This window comes from Ranitomeya imitator, chromosome 5 (genome assembly GCF_032444005.1).
Source record: "Ranitomeya imitator isolate aRanImi1 chromosome 5, aRanImi1.pri, whole genome shotgun sequence".
NCBI classification, from domain to species: domain Eukaryota; kingdom Metazoa; phylum Chordata; class Amphibia; order Anura; family Dendrobatidae; genus Ranitomeya; species Ranitomeya imitator.
In genome coordinates this window covers 108,627,587-108,644,313 of record NC_091286.1, presented here as the reverse complement: position 1 = coordinate 108,644,313, position 16,727 = coordinate 108,627,587, and the positions used below count along the sequence as shown (strand labels likewise).

At 50.6% G+C, this 16,727-nt stretch overlaps 39 non-coding genes across 39 annotated transcripts; all 39 read left to right on the top strand.

Moving 5' to 3' along the window:
* Positions 1–150: 150 nt before the first annotated feature.
* LOC138640029 (U5 spliceosomal RNA) lies at positions 151–266 on the top strand. Its single transcript, XR_011313551.1, has one exon. It is a non-coding gene; the product is annotated as a U5 spliceosomal RNA (small nuclear RNA).
* Positions 267–576: 310 nt separating this feature from the next.
* On the top strand, positions 577–692 carry LOC138639076 (U5 spliceosomal RNA). Its single transcript, XR_011312675.1, has one exon. It is a non-coding gene; the product is annotated as a U5 spliceosomal RNA (small nuclear RNA).
* Positions 693–1,006: 314 nt separating this feature from the next.
* Positions 1,007–1,122, top strand: LOC138639818 (U5 spliceosomal RNA). The gene has a single exon (XR_011313367.1). It is a non-coding gene; the product is annotated as a U5 spliceosomal RNA (small nuclear RNA).
* A 310-nt stretch (positions 1,123–1,432) lies between these two features.
* On the top strand, positions 1,433–1,548 carry LOC138639075 (U5 spliceosomal RNA). The gene has a single exon (XR_011312674.1). It is a non-coding gene; the product is annotated as a U5 spliceosomal RNA (small nuclear RNA).
* A 310-nt stretch (positions 1,549–1,858) lies between these two features.
* On the top strand, positions 1,859–1,974 carry LOC138639806 (U5 spliceosomal RNA). Its single transcript, XR_011313366.1, has one exon. It is a non-coding gene; the product is annotated as a U5 spliceosomal RNA (small nuclear RNA).
* Positions 1,975–2,284: 310 nt separating this feature from the next.
* LOC138640167 (U5 spliceosomal RNA) lies at positions 2,285–2,400 on the top strand. Its single transcript, XR_011313677.1, has one exon. It is a non-coding gene; the product is annotated as a U5 spliceosomal RNA (small nuclear RNA).
* Positions 2,401–2,710: 310 nt separating this feature from the next.
* LOC138640166 (U5 spliceosomal RNA) lies at positions 2,711–2,826 on the top strand. Its single transcript, XR_011313676.1, has one exon. It is a non-coding gene; the product is annotated as a U5 spliceosomal RNA (small nuclear RNA).
* A 310-nt stretch (positions 2,827–3,136) lies between these two features.
* On the top strand, positions 3,137–3,252 carry LOC138639483 (U5 spliceosomal RNA). The gene has a single exon (XR_011313066.1). It is a non-coding gene; the product is annotated as a U5 spliceosomal RNA (small nuclear RNA).
* Positions 3,253–3,562: 310 nt separating this feature from the next.
* LOC138639395 (U5 spliceosomal RNA) lies at positions 3,563–3,678 on the top strand. Its single transcript, XR_011312980.1, has one exon. It is a non-coding gene; the product is annotated as a U5 spliceosomal RNA (small nuclear RNA).
* A 310-nt stretch (positions 3,679–3,988) lies between these two features.
* LOC138640165 (U5 spliceosomal RNA) lies at positions 3,989–4,104 on the top strand. Its single transcript, XR_011313675.1, has one exon. It is a non-coding gene; the product is annotated as a U5 spliceosomal RNA (small nuclear RNA).
* Positions 4,105–4,414: 310 nt separating this feature from the next.
* On the top strand, positions 4,415–4,530 carry LOC138639794 (U5 spliceosomal RNA). Its single transcript, XR_011313361.1, has one exon. It is a non-coding gene; the product is annotated as a U5 spliceosomal RNA (small nuclear RNA).
* Positions 4,531–4,840: 310 nt separating this feature from the next.
* Positions 4,841–4,956, top strand: LOC138639074 (U5 spliceosomal RNA). The gene has a single exon (XR_011312673.1). It is a non-coding gene; the product is annotated as a U5 spliceosomal RNA (small nuclear RNA).
* Positions 4,957–5,266: 310 nt separating this feature from the next.
* Positions 5,267–5,382, top strand: LOC138639465 (U5 spliceosomal RNA). Its single transcript, XR_011313049.1, has one exon. It is a non-coding gene; the product is annotated as a U5 spliceosomal RNA (small nuclear RNA).
* Positions 5,383–5,692: 310 nt separating this feature from the next.
* On the top strand, positions 5,693–5,808 carry LOC138639073 (U5 spliceosomal RNA). Its single transcript, XR_011312672.1, has one exon. It is a non-coding gene; the product is annotated as a U5 spliceosomal RNA (small nuclear RNA).
* A 310-nt stretch (positions 5,809–6,118) lies between these two features.
* LOC138639604 (U5 spliceosomal RNA) lies at positions 6,119–6,234 on the top strand. The gene has a single exon (XR_011313180.1). It is a non-coding gene; the product is annotated as a U5 spliceosomal RNA (small nuclear RNA).
* Positions 6,235–6,544: 310 nt separating this feature from the next.
* On the top strand, positions 6,545–6,660 carry LOC138639558 (U5 spliceosomal RNA). The gene has a single exon (XR_011313136.1). It is a non-coding gene; the product is annotated as a U5 spliceosomal RNA (small nuclear RNA).
* A 310-nt stretch (positions 6,661–6,970) lies between these two features.
* LOC138639429 (U5 spliceosomal RNA) lies at positions 6,971–7,086 on the top strand. Its single transcript, XR_011313014.1, has one exon. It is a non-coding gene; the product is annotated as a U5 spliceosomal RNA (small nuclear RNA).
* A 310-nt stretch (positions 7,087–7,396) lies between these two features.
* On the top strand, positions 7,397–7,512 carry LOC138640083 (U5 spliceosomal RNA). Its single transcript, XR_011313603.1, has one exon. It is a non-coding gene; the product is annotated as a U5 spliceosomal RNA (small nuclear RNA).
* A 310-nt stretch (positions 7,513–7,822) lies between these two features.
* Positions 7,823–7,938, top strand: LOC138639354 (U5 spliceosomal RNA). Its single transcript, XR_011312940.1, has one exon. It is a non-coding gene; the product is annotated as a U5 spliceosomal RNA (small nuclear RNA).
* Positions 7,939–8,248: 310 nt separating this feature from the next.
* On the top strand, positions 8,249–8,364 carry LOC138639557 (U5 spliceosomal RNA). The gene has a single exon (XR_011313135.1). It is a non-coding gene; the product is annotated as a U5 spliceosomal RNA (small nuclear RNA).
* Positions 8,365–8,674: 310 nt separating this feature from the next.
* On the top strand, positions 8,675–8,790 carry LOC138639783 (U5 spliceosomal RNA). The gene has a single exon (XR_011313351.1). It is a non-coding gene; the product is annotated as a U5 spliceosomal RNA (small nuclear RNA).
* A 310-nt stretch (positions 8,791–9,100) lies between these two features.
* Positions 9,101–9,216, top strand: LOC138639304 (U5 spliceosomal RNA). The gene has a single exon (XR_011312893.1). It is a non-coding gene; the product is annotated as a U5 spliceosomal RNA (small nuclear RNA).
* A 310-nt stretch (positions 9,217–9,526) lies between these two features.
* Positions 9,527–9,642, top strand: LOC138639072 (U5 spliceosomal RNA). Its single transcript, XR_011312671.1, has one exon. It is a non-coding gene; the product is annotated as a U5 spliceosomal RNA (small nuclear RNA).
* A 310-nt stretch (positions 9,643–9,952) lies between these two features.
* LOC138639071 (U5 spliceosomal RNA) lies at positions 9,953–10,068 on the top strand. Its single transcript, XR_011312670.1, has one exon. It is a non-coding gene; the product is annotated as a U5 spliceosomal RNA (small nuclear RNA).
* A 310-nt stretch (positions 10,069–10,378) lies between these two features.
* LOC138639279 (U5 spliceosomal RNA) lies at positions 10,379–10,494 on the top strand. The gene has a single exon (XR_011312869.1). It is a non-coding gene; the product is annotated as a U5 spliceosomal RNA (small nuclear RNA).
* Positions 10,495–10,804: 310 nt separating this feature from the next.
* LOC138640164 (U5 spliceosomal RNA) lies at positions 10,805–10,920 on the top strand. The gene has a single exon (XR_011313674.1). It is a non-coding gene; the product is annotated as a U5 spliceosomal RNA (small nuclear RNA).
* A 310-nt stretch (positions 10,921–11,230) lies between these two features.
* On the top strand, positions 11,231–11,346 carry LOC138639070 (U5 spliceosomal RNA). Its single transcript, XR_011312669.1, has one exon. It is a non-coding gene; the product is annotated as a U5 spliceosomal RNA (small nuclear RNA).
* A 310-nt stretch (positions 11,347–11,656) lies between these two features.
* Positions 11,657–11,772, top strand: LOC138639069 (U5 spliceosomal RNA). The gene has a single exon (XR_011312668.1). It is a non-coding gene; the product is annotated as a U5 spliceosomal RNA (small nuclear RNA).
* Positions 11,773–12,082: 310 nt separating this feature from the next.
* On the top strand, positions 12,083–12,198 carry LOC138640077 (U5 spliceosomal RNA). The gene has a single exon (XR_011313598.1). It is a non-coding gene; the product is annotated as a U5 spliceosomal RNA (small nuclear RNA).
* A 310-nt stretch (positions 12,199–12,508) lies between these two features.
* On the top strand, positions 12,509–12,624 carry LOC138639235 (U5 spliceosomal RNA). The gene has a single exon (XR_011312827.1). It is a non-coding gene; the product is annotated as a U5 spliceosomal RNA (small nuclear RNA).
* A 310-nt stretch (positions 12,625–12,934) lies between these two features.
* On the top strand, positions 12,935–13,050 carry LOC138639452 (U5 spliceosomal RNA). Its single transcript, XR_011313037.1, has one exon. It is a non-coding gene; the product is annotated as a U5 spliceosomal RNA (small nuclear RNA).
* A 310-nt stretch (positions 13,051–13,360) lies between these two features.
* Positions 13,361–13,476, top strand: LOC138639067 (U5 spliceosomal RNA). Its single transcript, XR_011312666.1, has one exon. It is a non-coding gene; the product is annotated as a U5 spliceosomal RNA (small nuclear RNA).
* Positions 13,477–13,786: 310 nt separating this feature from the next.
* Positions 13,787–13,902, top strand: LOC138640163 (U5 spliceosomal RNA). The gene has a single exon (XR_011313673.1). It is a non-coding gene; the product is annotated as a U5 spliceosomal RNA (small nuclear RNA).
* A 310-nt stretch (positions 13,903–14,212) lies between these two features.
* On the top strand, positions 14,213–14,328 carry LOC138639778 (U5 spliceosomal RNA). The gene has a single exon (XR_011313346.1). It is a non-coding gene; the product is annotated as a U5 spliceosomal RNA (small nuclear RNA).
* Positions 14,329–14,638: 310 nt separating this feature from the next.
* On the top strand, positions 14,639–14,754 carry LOC138639188 (U5 spliceosomal RNA). Its single transcript, XR_011312784.1, has one exon. It is a non-coding gene; the product is annotated as a U5 spliceosomal RNA (small nuclear RNA).
* Positions 14,755–15,064: 310 nt separating this feature from the next.
* Positions 15,065–15,180, top strand: LOC138640028 (U5 spliceosomal RNA). The gene has a single exon (XR_011313550.1). It is a non-coding gene; the product is annotated as a U5 spliceosomal RNA (small nuclear RNA).
* A 310-nt stretch (positions 15,181–15,490) lies between these two features.
* Positions 15,491–15,606, top strand: LOC138639714 (U5 spliceosomal RNA). The gene has a single exon (XR_011313284.1). It is a non-coding gene; the product is annotated as a U5 spliceosomal RNA (small nuclear RNA).
* A 310-nt stretch (positions 15,607–15,916) lies between these two features.
* On the top strand, positions 15,917–16,032 carry LOC138639566 (U5 spliceosomal RNA). The gene has a single exon (XR_011313144.1). It is a non-coding gene; the product is annotated as a U5 spliceosomal RNA (small nuclear RNA).
* Positions 16,033–16,342: 310 nt separating this feature from the next.
* On the top strand, positions 16,343–16,458 carry LOC138639065 (U5 spliceosomal RNA). Its single transcript, XR_011312665.1, has one exon. It is a non-coding gene; the product is annotated as a U5 spliceosomal RNA (small nuclear RNA).
* Positions 16,459–16,727: the final 269 nt, after the last annotated feature.

The following is a 16,727-nucleotide window of genomic DNA, read 5'->3' as shown; positions in this document are numbered from 1 at the left end:
AGAACTGAGAACGAAGCAGCCTATGGAAGATGGGCTGTTGCCGTTTTTGTTTTTCCATCACCAAACCACGAACCCACTTCTAGTTGCTCTCCCCGGGCCAAGTGAGGGCTGCTGCCATGGTGGTAGGTCAGGAGGAGGCCCTTGCTCTGTATACTCAGGCTTCTCTTCAGAACGTAAAAATCTTTCGCCTTTTACTAAAGATTTCCGTGGAGAGGAGCAAAACTGAGTTTTGTGGCAATTTTTGCATGCTCCAGCTTGCTGGGGCTTCGTTAATTGGGTTCAACAACAGAATAAAGTAATGGGTGGGTGGGGTTTCGGTGGGAGACTGAACCCTGGGGTTGCGGGGAAGAGGCCCTCATTTGCATATTGTAGCCATGGATGGCCTTCTTCCGGGCAACGGAACAGGTGATGCTCTGTCAGCAGCATCGAACTGAGAACGGAGCAGCCTGTGGAAGATGGGCTGTTGCCGTTTTTGTTTTTCCATCACCAAACCACGAACCCACTTCTAGGTGCTGTCCCCGGGCCAAGTGAGGGCTGCTGCCATGGTGGTAGGTCAGGAGGAGGCCCTTGCCCAGTATATTCTGGCTTCTCTTCAGAACGTAAAAATCTTTCGCCTTTTACTAAAGATTTCCGTGGAGAGGAGCAAAACTGAGTTTTGTGGCAATTTTTGCATGCTCCAGCTTGCTGGGGCTTTCTTAATTGGGTTCAACAACAGAATAAAGGAATGGGTGGGTGGGTGGGGTTTCGGTGGGAGACTGAACCCTGGGGTTCCTGGGAAAAGGCCCTCATTTGCATATTGTAGCCATGGATGGCCTTCTTCCGGGCAACGGAACAGGTGATGCTCTGTCAGCAGCATAGAACTGAGAACGGAGCATCCTGTGGAAGATGGGCTGTTGCCGTTTTTGTTTTTCCATCACCAAACCACGAACCCACTTCTAGGTGCTCTCCCCGGGCCAAGTGAGGGCTGCTGCCATGGTGGTAGGTCAGGAGGAGGCTTTTGCCCAATATACTCTGGCTTCTCTTCAGAACGTAAAAATCTTTCGCCTTTTACTAAAGATTTCCGTGGAGAGGAGCAAAACTGAGTTTTGTGGCAATTTTTGCATGCTCCAGCTTGCTGGGGCTTCCTTAATTGGGTTCAACAACAGAATAAAGTAATGGGTGGGTGGGGTTTCGGTGGGAGACTGAACCCTGGGGTTGCTGGGAAGAGGCCCTCATTTGCATATTGTAGCCATGGATGGCCTTCTTCCGAGCAACGGAACAGGTGATGCTCTGTCAGCAGCATAGAACTGAGAACGGAGCAGCCTGTGGAAGATGGGCTGTTGCCGTTTTTGTTTTTCCATCACCAAACCACGAACCCACTTCTAGGTGCTGTCCCCGGGCCAAGTGAGGGCTGCTGCCATGGTGGTAGGTCAGGAGGAGGCCCTTGCCCAGTATATTCTGGCTTCTCTTCAGAACGTAAAAATCTTTCGCCTTTTACTAAAGATTTCCGTGGAGAGGAGCAAAACTGAGTTTTGTGGCAATTTTTGCATGCTCCAGCTTGCTGGGGCTTTCTTAATTGGGTTCAACAACAGAATAAAGGAATGGGTGGGTGGGGTTTCGGTGGGAGACTGAACCCTGGGGTTCCTGGGAAAAGGCCCTCATTTGCATATTGTAGCCATGGATGGCCTTCTTCCGGGCAACGGAACAGGTGATGCTCTGTCAGCAGCATAGAACTGAGAACGGAGCATCCTGTGGAAGATGGGCTGTTGCCGTTTTTGTTTTTCCATCACCAAACCACGAACCCACTTCTAGGTGCTGTCCCCGGGCCAAGTGAGGGCTGCTGCCATGGTGGTAGGTCAGGAGGAGGCCTTTGCCCAGTATACTCTGGCTTCTCTTCAGAACGTAAAAATCTTTCGCCTTTTACTAAAGATTTCCGTGGAGAGGAGCAAAACTGAGTTTTGTGGCAATTTTTGCATGCTCCAGCTTGCTGGGGCTTCCTTAATTGGGTTCAACAACAGAATAAAGTAATGGGTGGGTGGGGTTTCGGTGGGAGACTGAACCCTGGGGTTGCTGGGAAGAGGCCCTCATTTGCATATTGTAGCCATGGATGGCCTTCTTCCGGGCAACGGAACAGGTGATGCTCTGTCAGCAGCATAGAACTGAGAACGGAGCAGCCTGTGGAAGATGGGCTGTTGCCGTTTTTGTTTTTCCATCATCAAACCACGAACCCACTTCTAGGTGCTCTCCCCGGGCCAAGTGAGGGCTGCTGCCATGGTGGTAGGTCAGGAGGAGGCCTTTGCACAGTATACTCTGGCTTCTCTTCAGAATGTAAAAATCTTTCGCCTTTTACTAAAGATTTCCGTGGAGAGGAGCAAAACTGAGTTTTGTGGCAATTTTTGCATGCTCCAGCTTGCTGGGGCTTTCTTAATTGGGTTCAACAACAGAATAAAGGAATGGGTGGGTGGGGTTTCGGTGGGAGACTGAACCCTGGGGTTCCTGGGAAAAGGCCCTCATTTGCATATTGTAGCCATAGATGGCCTTCTTCCGGGCAACGGAACAGGTGATGCTCTGTCAGCAGCATAGAACTGAGAACGGAGCATCCTATGGAAGATGGGCTGTTGCCGTTTTTTTTTTTCCATCACCAAACCACGAACCCACTTCTAGGTGCTCTCCCCGGGCCAAGTGAGGGCTGCTGCCATGGTGGTAGGTCAGGAGGAGGCCTTTGCACAGTATACTCTGGCTTCTCTTCAGAATGTAAAAATCTTTCGCCTTTTACTAAAGATTTCCGTGGAGAGGAGCAAAACTGAGTTTTGTGGCAATTTTTGCATGCTCCAGCTTGCTGGGGCTTTCTTAATTGGGTTCAACAACAGAATAAAGGAATGGGTGGGTGGGGTTTCGGTGGGAGACTGAACCCTGGGGTTCCTGGGAAAAGGCCCTCATTTGCATATTGTAGCCATGGATGGCCTTCTTCCGGGCAACGGAACAGGTGATGCTCTGTCAGCAGCATAGAACTGAGAACGGAGCATCCTGTGGAAGATGGGCTGTTGCCGTTTTTGTTTTTCCATCACCAAACCACGAACCCACTTCTAGGTGCTCTCCCCGGGCCAAGTGAGGGCTGCTGCCATGGTGGTAGGTCAGGAGGAGGCCCTTGCCCAGTATATTCTGGCTTCTCTTCAGAACGTAAAAATCTTTCGCCTTTTACTAAAGATTTCCGTGGAGAGGAGCAAAACTGAGTTTTGTGGCAATTCTTGCATGCTCCAGCTTGCTGGGGCTTTCTTAATTGGGTTCAACAACAGAATAAAGGAATGGGTGGGTGGGGTTTCGGTGGGAGACTGAACCCTGGGGTTCCTGGGAAAAGGCCCTCATTTGCATATTGTAGCCATGGATGGCCTTCTTCCGGGCAACGGAACAGGTGATGCTCTGTCAGCAGCATAGAACTGAGAACGGAGCATCCTGTGGAAGATGGGCTGTTGCCGTTTTTGTTTTTCCATCACCAAACCACGAACCCACTTCTAGGTGCTCTCCCCGGGCCAAGTGAGGGCTGCTGCCATGGTGGTAGGTCAGGAGGAGGCCTTTGCCCAGTATATTCTGGCTTCTCTTCAGAATGTAAAAATCTTTCGCCTTTTACTAAAGATTTCCGTGGAGAGGAGCAAAACTGAGTTTTGTGGCAATTTTTGCATGCTCCAGCTTGCTGGGGCTTCCTTAATTGGGTTCAACAACAGAATAAAGTAATGGGTGGGTGGGGTTTCGGTGGGAGACTGAACCCTGGGGTTGCTGGGAAGAGGCCCTCATTTGCATATTGTAGCCATGGATGGCCTTCTTCCGGGCAACGGAACAGGTGATGCTCTGTCAGCAGCATAGAACTGAGAACGGAGCAGCCTGTGGAAGATGGGCTGTTGCCGTTTTTGTTTTTCCATCACCAAACCACGAACCCACTTCTAGGTGCTGTCCCCGGGCCAAGTGAGGGCTGCTGCCATGGTGGTAGGTCAGGAGGAGGCCTTTGCACAGTATACTCTGGCTTCTCTTCAGAATGTAAAAATCTTTCGCCTTTTACTAAAGATTTCCGTGGAGAGGAGCAAAACTGAGTTTTGTGGCAATTTTTGCATGCTCCAGCTTGCTGGGGCTTTCTTAATTGGGTTCAACAACAGAATAAAGGAATGGGTGGGTGGGGTTTCGGTGGGAGACTGAACCCTGGGGTTCCTGGGAAAAGGCCCTCATTTGCATATTGTAGCCATGGATGGCCTTCTTCCGGGCAACGGAACAGGTGATGCTCTGTCAGCAGCATAGAACTGAGAACGGAGCATCCTGTGGAAGATGGGCTGTTGCCGTTTTTGTTTTTCCATCACCAAACCACGAACCCACTTCTAGGTGCTCTCCCCGGGCCAAGTGAGGGCTGCTGCCATGGTGGTAGGTCAGGAGGAGGCCTTTGCCCAGTATACTCTGGCTTCTCTTCAGAACGTAAAAATCTTTCGCCTTTTACTAAAGATTTCCGTGGAGAGGAGCAAAACTGAGTTTTGTGGCAATTTTTGCATGCTCCAGCTTGCTGGGGCTTTCTTAATTGGGTTCAACAACAGAATAAAGTAATGGGTGGGTGGGGTTTCGGTGGGAGACTGAACCCTGGGGTTGCTGGGAAGAAGCCCTCATTTGCATATTGTAGCCATGGATGGCCTTCTTCCGGGCAACGGAACAGGTGATGCTCTGTCAGCAGCATAGAACTGAGAACGGAGCAGCCTGTGGAAGATGGGCTGTTGCCGTTTTTGTTTTTCCATCACCAAACCACGAACCCACTTCTAGGTGCTGTCCCCGGGCCAAGTGAGGGCTGCTGCCATGGTGGTAGGTCAGGAGGAGGCCCTTGCCCAGTATATTCTGGCTTCTCTTCAGAACGTAAAAATCTTTCGCCTTTTACTAAAGATTTCCGTGGAGAGGAGCAAAACTGAGTTTTGTGGCAATTTTTGCATGCTCCAGCTTGCTGGGGCTTTCTTAATTGGGTTCAACAACAGAATAAAGGAATGGGTGGGTGGGGTTTCGGTGGGAGACTGAACCCTGGGGTTCCTGGGAAAAGGCCCTCATTTGCATATTGTAGCCATGGATGGCCTTCTTCCGGGCAACGGAACAGGTGATGCTCTGTCAGCAGCATAGAACTGAGAACGGAGCATCCTGTGGAAGATGGGCTGTTGCCGTTTTTGTTTTTCCATCACCAAACCACGAACCCACTTCTAGGTGCTCTCCCCGGGCCAAGTGAGGGCTGCTGCCATGGTGGTAGGTCAGGAGGAGGCCTTTGCCCAGTATATTCTGGCTTCTCTTCAGAACATAAAAATCTTTCGCCTTTTACTAAAGATTTCCGTGGAGAGGAGCAAAACTGAGTTTTGTGGCAATTTTTGCATGCTCCAGCTTGCTGGGGCTTCCTTAATTGGGTTCAACAACAGAATAAAGTAATGGGTGGGTGGGGTTTCGGTGGGAGACTGAACCCTGGGGTTGCTGGGAAAAGGCCCTCATTTGCTTATTGTAGCCATGGATGGCCTTCTTCCGGGCAACGGAACAGGTGATGCTCTGTCAGCAGCATAGAACTGAGAACGGAGCAGCCTGTGGAAGATGGGCTGTTGCCGTTTTTGTTTTTCCATCACCAAACCACGAACCCACTTCTAGGTGCTGTCCCCGGGCCAAGTGAGGGCTGCTGCCATGGTGGTAGGTCAGGAGGAGGCCCTTGCCCAGTATATTCTGGCTTCTCTTCAGAACGTAAAAATCTTTCGCCTTTTACTAAAGATTTCCGTGGAGAGGAGCAAAACTGAGTTTTGTGGCAATTTTTGCATGCTCCAGCTTGCTGGGGCTTTCTTAATTGGGTTCAACAACAGAATAAAGGAATGGGTGGGTGGGGTTTCGGTGGGAGACTGAACCCTGGGGTTCCTGGGAAAAGGCCCTCATTTGCATATTGTAGCCATGGATGGCCTTCTTCCGGGCAACGGAACAGGTGATGCTCTGTCAGCAGCATAGAACTGAGAACGGAGCAGCCTGTGGAAGATGGGCTGTTGCCGTTTTTGTTTTTCCATCACCAAACCACGAACCCACTTCTAGGTGCTGTCCCCGGGCCAAGTGAGGGCTGCTGCCATGGTGGTAGGTCAGGAGGAGGCCCTTGCCCAGTATATTATGGCTTCTCTTCAGAACGTAAAAATCTTTCGCCTTTTACTAAAGATTTCCGTGGAGAGGAGCAAAACTGAGTTTTGTGGCAATTTTTGCATGCTCCAGCTTGCTGGGGCTTCCTTAATTGGGTTCAACAACAGAATAAAGTAATGGGTGGGTGGGGTTTCGGTGGGAGACTGAACCCTGGGGTTGCTGGGAAGAGGCCCTCATTTGCATATTGTAGCCATGGATGGCCTTCTTCCGGGCATCGGAACAGGTGATGCTCTGTCAGCAGCATAGAACTGAGAACGGAGCAGCCTGTGGAAGATGGGCTGTTGCCGTTTTTGTTTTTCCATCACCAAACCACGAACCCACTTCTAGGTGCTCTCCCCGGGCTAAGTGAGGGCTGCTGCCATGGTGGTAGGTCAGGAGGAGGCCTTTGCACAGTATACTCTGGCTTCTCTTCAGAATGTAAAAATCTTTCACCTTTTACTAAAGATTTCCGTGGAGAGGAGCAAAACTGAGTTTTGTGGCAATTTTTGCATGCTCCAGCTTGCTGGGGCTTTCTTAATTGGGTTCAACAACAGAATAAAGGAATGGGTGGGTGGGGTTTCGGTGGGAGACTGAACCCTGGGGTTCCTGGGAAAAGGCCCTCATTTGCATATTGTAGCCATAGATGGCCTTCTTCCGGGCAACGGAACAGGTGATGCTCTGTCAGCAGCATAGAACTGAGAACGGAGCATCCTATGGAAGATGGGCTGTTGCCGTTTTTTTTTTTCCATCACCAAACCACGAACCCACTTCTAGGTGCTCTCCCCGGGCCAAGTGAGGGCTGCTGCCATGGTGGTAGGTCAGGAGGAGGCCTTTGCACAGTATACTCCGGTTTCTCTTCAGAATGTAAAAATCTTTCGCCTTTTACTAAAGATTTCCGTGGAGAGGAGCAAAACTGAGTTTTGTGGCAATTTTTGCATGCTCCAGCTTGCTGGGGCTTCCTTAATTGGGTTCAACAACAGAATAAAGTAATGGGTGGGTGGGGTTTCGGTGGGAGACTGAACCCTGGGGTTGCTGGGAAGAGGCCCTCATTTGCATATTGTAGCCATGGATGGCCTTCTTCCGGGCAACGGAACAGGTGATGCTCTGTCAGCAGCATAGAACTGAGAACGGAGCAGCCTGTGGAAGATGGGCTGTTGCCGTTTTTGTTTTTCCATCACCAAACCACGAACCCACTTCTAGGTGCTGTCCCCGGGCCAAGTGAGGGCTGCTGCCATGGTGGTAGGTCAGGAGGAGGCCCTTGCCCAGTATATTCTGGCTTCTCTTCAGAACGTAAAAATCTTTCGCCTTTTACTAAAGATTTCCGTGGAGAGGAGCAAAACTGAGTTTTGTGTCAATTTTTGCATGCTCCAGCTTGCTGGGGCTTTCTTAATTGGGTTCAACAACAGAATAAAGGAATGGGTGGGTGGGGTTTCGGTGGGAGACTGAACCCTGGGGTTCCTGGGAAAAGGCCCTCATTTGCATATTGTAGCCATGGATGGCCTTCTTCCGGGCAACGGAACAGGTGATGCTCTGTCAGCAGCATAGAACTGAGAACGGAGCATCCTGTGGAAGATGGGCTGTTGCCGTTTTTGTTTTTCCATCACCAAACCACGAACCCACTTCTAGGTGCTCTCCCCGGGCCAAGTGAGGGCTGCTGCCATGGTGGTAGGTCAGGAGGAGGCCTTTGCCCAGTATACTCCGGCTTCTCTTCAGAACATAAAAATCTTTCGCCTTTTACTAAAGATTTCCGTGGAGAGGAGCAAAACTGAGTTTTGTGGCAATTTTTGCATGCTCCAGCTTGCTGGGGCTTCCTTAATTGGGTTCAACAACAGAATAAAGTAATGGGTGGGTGGGGTTTCGGTGGGAGACTGAACCCTGGGGTTGCTGGGAAAAGGCCCTCATTTGCTTATTGTAGCCATGGATGGCCTTCTTCCGGGCATCGGAACAGGTGATGCTCTGTCAGCAGCATAGAACTGAGAACGGAGCAGCCTGTGGAAGATGGGCTGTTGCCGTTTTTGTTTTTCCATCACCAAACCACGAACCCACTTCTAGGTGCTCTCCCCGGGCTAAGTGAGGGCTGCTGCCATGGTGGTAGGTCAGGAGGAGGCCTTTGCACAGTATACTCTGGCTTCTCTTCAGAATGTAAAAATCTTTCACCTTTTACTAAAGATTTCCGTGGAGAGGAGCAAAACTGAGTTTTGTGGCAATTTTTGCATGCTCCAGCTTGCTGGGGCTTTCTTAATTGGGTTCAACAACAGAATAAAGGAATAGGTGGGTGGGGTTTCGGTGGGAGACTGAACCCTGGGGTTCCTGGGAAAAGGCCCTCATTTGCATATTGTAGCCATAGATGGCTTTCTTCCGGGCAACGGAACAGGTGATGCTCTGTCAGCAGCATAGAACTGAGAACGGAGCATCCTATGGAAGATGGGCTGTTGCCGTTTTTTTTTTTCCATCACCAAACCACGAACCCACTTCTAGGTGCTCTCCCCGGGCCAAGTGAGGGCTGCTGCCATGGTGGTAGGTCAGGAGGAGGCCTTTGCCCAGTATACTCTGGCTTCTCTTCAGAACGTAAAAATCTTTCGCCTTTTACTAAAGATTTCCGTGGAGAGGAGCAAAACTGAGTTTTGTGGCAATTTTTGCATGCTCCAGCTTGCTGGGGCTTCCTTAATTGGGTTCAACAACAGAATAAAGTAATGGGTGGGTGGGGTTTCGGTGGGAGACTGAACCCTGGGGTTGCTGGGAAGAGGCCCTCATTTGCATATTGTAGCCATGGATGGCCTTCTTCCGGGCAACGGAACAGGTGATGCTCTGTCAGCAGCATAGAACTGAGAACGGAGCAGCCTGTGGAAGATGGGCTGTTGCCGTTTTTGTTTTTCCATCACCAAACCACGAACCCACTTCTAGGTGCTCTCCCCTGGCCAAGTGAGGGCTGCTGCCATGATGGTAGGTCAGGAGGAGGCCTTTGCACAGTATACTCTGGCTTCTCTTCAGAATGTAAAAATCTTTCGCCTTTTACTAAAGATTTCCGTGGAGAGGAGCAAAACTGAGTTTTGTGGCAATTTTTGCATGCTCCAGCTTGCTGGGGTTTCGTTAATTGGGTTCAACAACAGAATAAAGTAATGGGTGGGTGGGGTTTCGGTGGGAGACTGAACCCTGGGGTTGCGGGGAAGAGGCCCTCATTTGCATATTGTAGCCATGGATGGCCTTCTTCCGGGCAACGGAACAGGTGATGCTCTGTCAGCAGCATCGAACTGAGAACGGAGCAGCCTGTGGAAGATGGGCTGTTGCCGTTTTTGTTTTTCCATCACCAAACCACGAACCCACTTCTAGGTGCTGTCCCCGGGCCAAGTGAGGGCTGCTGCCATGGTGGTAGGTCAGGAGGAGGCCCTTGCCCAGTATATTCTGGCTTCTCTTCAGAACGTAAAAATCTTTCGCCTTTTACTAAAGATTTCCGTGGAGAGGAGCAAAACTGAGTTTTGTGGCAATTTTTGCATGCTCCAGCTTGCTGGGGCTTTCTTAATTGGGTTCAACAACAGAATAAAGGAATGGGTGGGTGGGGTTTCGGTGGGAGACTGAACCCTGGGGTTCCTGGGAAAAGGCCCTCATTTGCATATTGTAGCCATGGATGGCCTTCTTCCGGGCAACGGAACAGGTGATGCTCTGTCAGCAGCATCGAACTGAGAACGGAGCAGCCTGTGGAAGATGGGCTGTTGCCGTTTTTGTTTTTCCATCACCAAACCACGAACCCACTTCTAGGTGCTCTCCCCGGGCCAAGTGAGGGCTGCTGCCATGGTGGTAGGTCAGGAGGAGGCCTTTGCCCAGTATATTCTGGCTTCTCTTCAGAACGTAAAAATCTTTCGCCTTTTACTAAAGATTTCCGTGGAGAGGAGCAAAACTGAGTTTTGTGGCAATTTTTGCATGCTCCAGCTTGCTGGGGCTTTCTTAATTGGGTTCAACAACAGAATAAAGGAATGGGTGGGTGGGGTTTCGGTGGGAGACTGAACCCTGGGGTTCCTGGGAAAAGGCCCTCATTTGCATATTGTAGCCATGGATGGCCTTCTTCCGGGCAACGGAACAGGTGATGCTCTGTCAGCAGCATAGAACTGAGAACGGAGCATCCTGTGGAAGATGGGCTGTTGCCGTTTTTGTTTTTCCATCACCAAACCACGAACCCACTTCTAGGTGCTCTCCCCGGGCCAAGTGAGGGCTGCTGCCATGGTGGTAGGTCAGGAGGAGGCCTTTGCCCAGTATACTCTGGCTTCTGTTCAGAACGTAAAAATCTTTCGCCTTTTACTAAAGATTTCCGTGGAGAGGAGCAAAACTGAGTTTTGTGGCAATTTTTGCATGCTCCAGCTTGCTGGGGCTTCCTTAATTGGGTTCAACAACAGAATAAAGTAATGGGTGGGTGGGGTTTCGGTGGGAGACTGAACCCTGGGGTTGCTGGGAAGAGGCCCTCATTTGCATATTGTAGCCATGGATGGCCTTCTTCCGGGCAACGGAACAGGTGATGCTCTGTCAGCAGCATAGAACTGAGAACGGAGCAGCCTGTGGAAGATGGGCTGTTGCCGTTTTTGTTTTTCCATCACCAAACCACGAACCCACTTCTAGGTGCTCTCCCCGGGCCAAGTGAGGGCTGCTGCCATGGTGGTAGGTCAGGAGGAGGCCTTTGCACAGTATACTCTGGCTTCTCTTCAGAATGTAAAAATCTTTCGCCTTTTACTAAAGATTTCCGTGGAGAGGAGCAAAACTGAGTTTTGTGGCAATTTTTGCATGCTCCAGCTTGCTGGGGCTTCGTTAACTGGGTTCAACAACAGAATAAAGTAATGGGTGGGTGGGGTTTCGGTGGGAGACTGAACCCTGGGGTTGCGGGGAAGAGGCCCTCATTTGCATATTGTAGCCATGGATGGCCTTCTTCCGGGCAACGGAACAGGTGATGCTCTGTCAGCAGCATCGAACTGAGAACGGAGCAGCCTGTGGAAGATGGGCTGTTGCCGTTTTTGTTTTTCCATCACCAAACCACGAACCCACTTCTAGGTGCTGTCCCCGGGCCAAGTGAGGGCTGCTGCCATGGTGGTAGGTCAGGAGGAGGCCCTTGCCCAGTATATTCTGGCTTCTCTTCAGAACGTAAAAATCTTTCGCCTTTTACTAAAGATTTCCGTGGAGAGGAGCAAAACTGAGTTTTGTGGCAATTTTTGCATGCTCCAGCTTGCTGGGGCTTTCTTAATTGGGTTCAACAACAGAATAAAGGAATGGGTGGGTGGGGTTTCGGTGGGAGACTGAACCCTGGGGTTCCTGGGAAAAGGCCCTCATTTGCATATTGTAGCCATGGATGGCCTTCTTCCGGGCAACGGAACAGGTGATGCTCTGTCAGCAGCATCGAACTGAGAACGGAGCAGCCTGTGGAAGATGGGCTGTTGCCGTTTTTGTTTTTCCATCACCAAACCACGAACCCACTTCTAGGTGCTCTCCCCGGGCCAAGTGAGGGCTGCTGCCATGGTGGTAGGTCAGGAGGAGGCCCTTGCCCAGTATATTCTGGCTTCTCTTCAGAACGTAAAAATCTTTCGCCTTTTACTAAAGATTTCCGTGGAGAGGAGCAAAACTGAGTTTTGTGGCAATTTTTGCATGCTCCAGCTTGCTGGGGCTTCCTTAATTGGGTTCAACAACAGAATAAAGTAATGGGTGGGTGGGGTTTCGGTGGGAGACTGAACCCTGGGGTTGCTGGGAAGAGGCCCTCATTTGCATATTGTAGCCATGGATGGCCTTCTTCCGGGCAACGGAACAGGTGATGCTCTGTCAGCAGCATAGAACTGAGAACGGAGCATCCTGTGGAAGATGGGCTGTTGCCGTTTTTGTTTTTCCATCACCAAACCACGAACCCACTTCTAGGTGCTCTCCCCGGGCCAAGTGAGGGCTGCTGCCATGGTGGTAGGTCAGGAGGAGGCCCTTGCCCAGTATACTCTGGTTTCTCTTCAGAACGTAAAAATCTTTCGCCTTTTACTAAAGATTTCCGTGGAGAGGAGCAAAACTGAGTTTTGTGGCAATTTTTGCATGCTCCAGCTTGCTGGGGCTTCCTTAATTGGGTTCAACAACAGAATAAAGTAATGGGTGGGTGGGGTTTCGGTGGGAGACTGAACCCTGGGGTTGCTGGGAAGAGGCCCTCATTTGCATATTGTAGCCATGGATGGCCTTCTTCCGGGCAACGGAACAGGTGATGCTCTGTCAGCAGCATAGAACTGAGAACGGAGCAGCCTGTGGAAGATGGGCTGTTGCCGTTTTTGTTTTTCCATCACCAAACCACGAACCCACTTCTAGGTGCTGTCCCCGGGCCAAGTGAGGGCTGCTGCCATGGTGGTAGGTCAGGAGGAGGCCTTTGCCCAGTATACTTTGGTTTCTCTTCAGAACGTAAAAATCTTTCGCCTTTTACTAAAGATTTCCGTGGAGAGGAGCAAAACTGAGTTTTGTGGCAATTTTTGCATGCTCCAGCTTGCTGGGGCTTCCTTAATTGGGTTCAACAACAGAATAAAGGAATGGGTGGGTGGGGTTTCGGTGGGAGACTGAACCCTGGGGTTCCTGGGAAAAGGCCCTCATTTGCATATTGTAGCCATGGATGGCCTTCTTCCGGGCAACGGAACAGGTGATGCTCTGTCAGCAGCATAGAACTGAGAACGGAGCATCCTGTGGAAGATGGGCTGTTGCCGTTTTTGTTTTTCCATCACCAAACCACGAACCCACTTCTAGGTGCTGTCCCCGGGCCAAGTGAGGGCTGCTGCCATGGTGGTAGGTCAGGAGGAGGCCTTTGCCCAGTATACTTTGGTTTCTCTTCAGAATGTAAAAATCTTTCGCCTTTTACTAAAGATTTCCGTGGAGAGGAGCAAAACTGAGTTTTGTGGCAATTTTTGCATGCTCCAGCTTGCTGGGGCTTCCTTAATTGGGTTCAACAACAGAATAAAGTAATGGGTGGGTGGGGTTTCGGTGGGAGACTGAACCCTGGGGTTGCTGGGAAGAGGCCCTCATTTGCATATTGTAGCCATGGATGGCCTTCTTCCGGGCAACGGAACAGGTGATGCTCTGTCAGCAGCATAGAACTGAGAACGGAGCAGCCTGTGGAAGATGGGCTGTTGCCGTTTTTGTTTTTCCATCACCAAACCACGAACCCACTTCTAGGTGCTGTCCCCGGGCCAAGTGAGGGCTGCTGCCATGGTGGTAGGTCAGGAGGAGGCCCTTGCCCAGTATATTCTGGCTTCTCTTCAGAACGTAAAAATCTTTCGCCTTTTACTAAAGATTTCCGTGGAGAGGAGCAAAACTGAGTTTTGTGGCAATTTTTGCATGCTCCAGCTTGCTGGGGCTTCCTTAATTGGGTTCAACAACAGAATAAAGTAATGGGTGGGTGGGGTTTCGGTGGGAGACTGAACCCTGGGGTTGCTGGGAAGAGGCCCTCATTTGCATATTGTAGCCATGGATGGCCTTCTTCCGGGCAACGGAACAGGTGATGCTCTGTCAGCAGCATAGAACTGAGAACGGAGCAGCCTGTGGAAGATGGGCTGTTGCCGTTTTTGTTTTTCCATCACCAAACCACGAACCCACTTCTAGGTGCTCTCCCCGGGCCAAGTGAGGGCTGCTGCCATGGTGGTAGGTCAGGAGGAGGCCTTTGCACAGTATACTCTGGCTTCTCTTCAGAATGTAAAAATCTTTCGCCTTTTACTAAAGATTTCCGTGGAGAGGAGCAAAACTGAGTTTTGTGGCAATTTTTGCATGCTCCAGCTTGCTGGGGCTTTCTTAATTGGGTTCAACAACAGAATAAAGGAATGGGTGGGTGGGGTTTCGGTGGGAGACTGAACCCTGGGGTTCCTGGGAAAAGGCCCTCATTTGCATATTGTAGCCATAGATGGCCTTCTTCCGGGCAACGGAACAGGTGATGCTCTGTCAGCAGCATAGAACTGAGAACGGAGCATCCTATGGAAGATGGGCTGTTGCCGTTTTTTTTTTTCCATCACCAAACCACGAACCCACTTCTAGGTGCTCTCCCCGGGCCAAGTGAGGGCTGCTGCCATGGTGGTAGGTCAGGAGGAGGCCTTTGCACAGTATACTCTGGCTTCTCTTCAGAATGTGAAAATCATTTGCCTTTTACTAAAGATTTCCGTGGAGAGGAGCAAAACTGAATTTTGTGGCAATTTTTGCATGCTCCAGCTTGCTGGGGCTTTCTTAATTGGGTTCAACAACAGAATAAAGGAATGGGTGGGTGGGGTTTCGGTGGGAGACTGAACCCTGGGGTTCCTGGGAAAAGGCCCTCATTTGCATATTGTAGCCATGGATGGCCTTCTTCCGGGCAACGGAACAGGTGATGCTCTGTCAGCAGCATAGAACTGAGAACGGAGCATCCTGTGGAAGATGGGCTGTTGCCGTTTTTGTTTTTCCATCACCAAACCACGAACCCACTTCTAGGTGCTCTCCCCGGGCCAAGTGAGGGCTGCTGCCATGGTGGTAGGTCAGGAGGAGGCCCTTGCCCAGTATTCTCTGGCTTCTCTTCAGAACGTAAAAATCTTTCGCCTTTTACTAAAGATTTCCGTGGAGAGGAGCAAAACTGAGTTTTGTGGCAATTTTTGCATGCTCCAGCTTGCTGGGGCTTCGTTAATTGGGTTCAACAACAGAATAAAGTAATGGGTGGGTGGGGTATCGGTGGGAGACTGAACCCTTGGGTTGCGGGGAAGAGGCCCTCATTTGCATATTGTAGCCATGGATGGCCTTCTTCCGGGCAATGGAACAGGTGATGCTCTGTCAGCAGCATAGAACTGAGAACGAAGCAGCCTGTGGAAGATGGGCTGTTGCCGTTTTTGTTTTTCCATCACCAAACCACGAACCCACTTCTAGTTGCTCTCCCCGGGCCAAGTGAGGGCTGCTGCCATGGTGGTAGGTCAGGAGGAGGCCCTTGCTCTGTATACTCAGGCTTCTCTTCAGAACGTAAAAATCTTTCGCCTTTTACTAAAGATTTCCGTGGAGAGGAGCAAAACTGAGTTTTGTGGCAATTTTTGCATGCTCCAGCTTGCTGGGGCTTCGTTAATTGGGTTCAACAACAGAATAAAGTAATGGGTGGGTGGGGTTTCGGTGGGAGACTGAACCCTGGGGTTGCGGGGAAGAGGCCCTCATTTGCATATTGTAGCCATGGATGGCCTTCTTCCGGGCAACGGAACAGGTGATGCTCTGTCAGCAGCATCGAACTGAGAACGGAGCAGCCTGTGGAAGATGGGCTGTTGCCGTTTTTGTTTTTCCATCACCAAACCACGAACCCACTTCTAGGTGCTGTCCCCGGGCCAAGTGAGGGCTGCTGCCATGGTGGTAGGTCAGGAGGAGGCCCTTGCCCAGTATATTCTGGCTTCTCTTCAGAACGTAAAAATCGTTCGCCTTTTACTAAAGATTTCCGTGGAGAGGAGCAAAACTGAGTTTTGTGGCAATTTTTGCATGCTCCAGCTTGCTGGGGCTTTCTTAATTGGGTTCAACAACAGAATAAAGGAATGGGTGGGTGGGGTTTCGGTGGGAGACTGAACCCTGGGGTTCCTGGGAAAAGGCCCTCATTTGCATATTGTAGCCATGGATGGCCTTCTTCCGGGCGACGGAACAGGTGATGCTCTGTCAGCAGCATAGAACTGAGAACGGAGCATCCTGTGGAAGATGGGCTGTTGCCGTTTTTGTTTTTCCATCACCAAACCACGAACCCACTTCTAGGTGCTCTCCCCAGGCCAAGTGAGGGCTGCTGCCATGGTGGTAGGTCAGGAGGAGGCCTTTGCCCAGTATACTCTGGCTTCTCTTCAGAAAGTAAAAATCTTTCGCTTTTTACTAAAGATTTCCGTGGAGAGGAGCAAAACTGAGTTTTGTGGCAATTTTTGCATGCTCCAGCTTGCTGGGGCTTCCTTAATTGGGTTCAACAACAGAATAAAGTAATGGGTGGGTGGGGTTTCGGTGGGAGACTGAACCCTGGGGTTGCTGGGAAGAGGCCCTCATTTGCATATTGTAGCCATGGATGGCCTTCTTCCGGGCAACGGAACAGGTGATGCTCTGTCAGCAGCATAGAACTGAGAACGGAGCAGTCTGTGGAAGATGGGCTGTTGCCGTTTTTGTTTTTCCATCACCAAACCACGAACCCACTTCTAGGTGCTGTCCCCGGGCCAAGTGAGGGCTGCTGCCATGGTGGTAGGTCAGGAGGAGGCCCTTGCCCAGTATATTCTGGCTTCTCTTCAGAACGTAAAAATCTTTCGCCTTTTACTAAAGATTTCCGTGGAGAGGAGCAAAACTGAGTTTTGTGGCAATTTTTGCATGCTCCAGCTTGCTGGGGCTTTCTTAATTGGGTTCAACAACAGAATAAAGGAATGGGTGGGTGGGTGGGGTTTCGGTGGGAGACTGAACCCTGGGGTTCCTGGGAAAAGGCCCTCATTTGCATATTGTAGCCATGGATGGCCTTCTTCTGGGCAACGGAACAGGTGATGCTCTGTCAGCAGCATAGAACTGAGAACGGAGCATCCTGTGGAAGATGGGCTGTTGCCGTTTTTGTTTTTCCATCACCAAACCACGAACCCACTTCTAGGTGCTCTCCCCGGGCCAAGTGA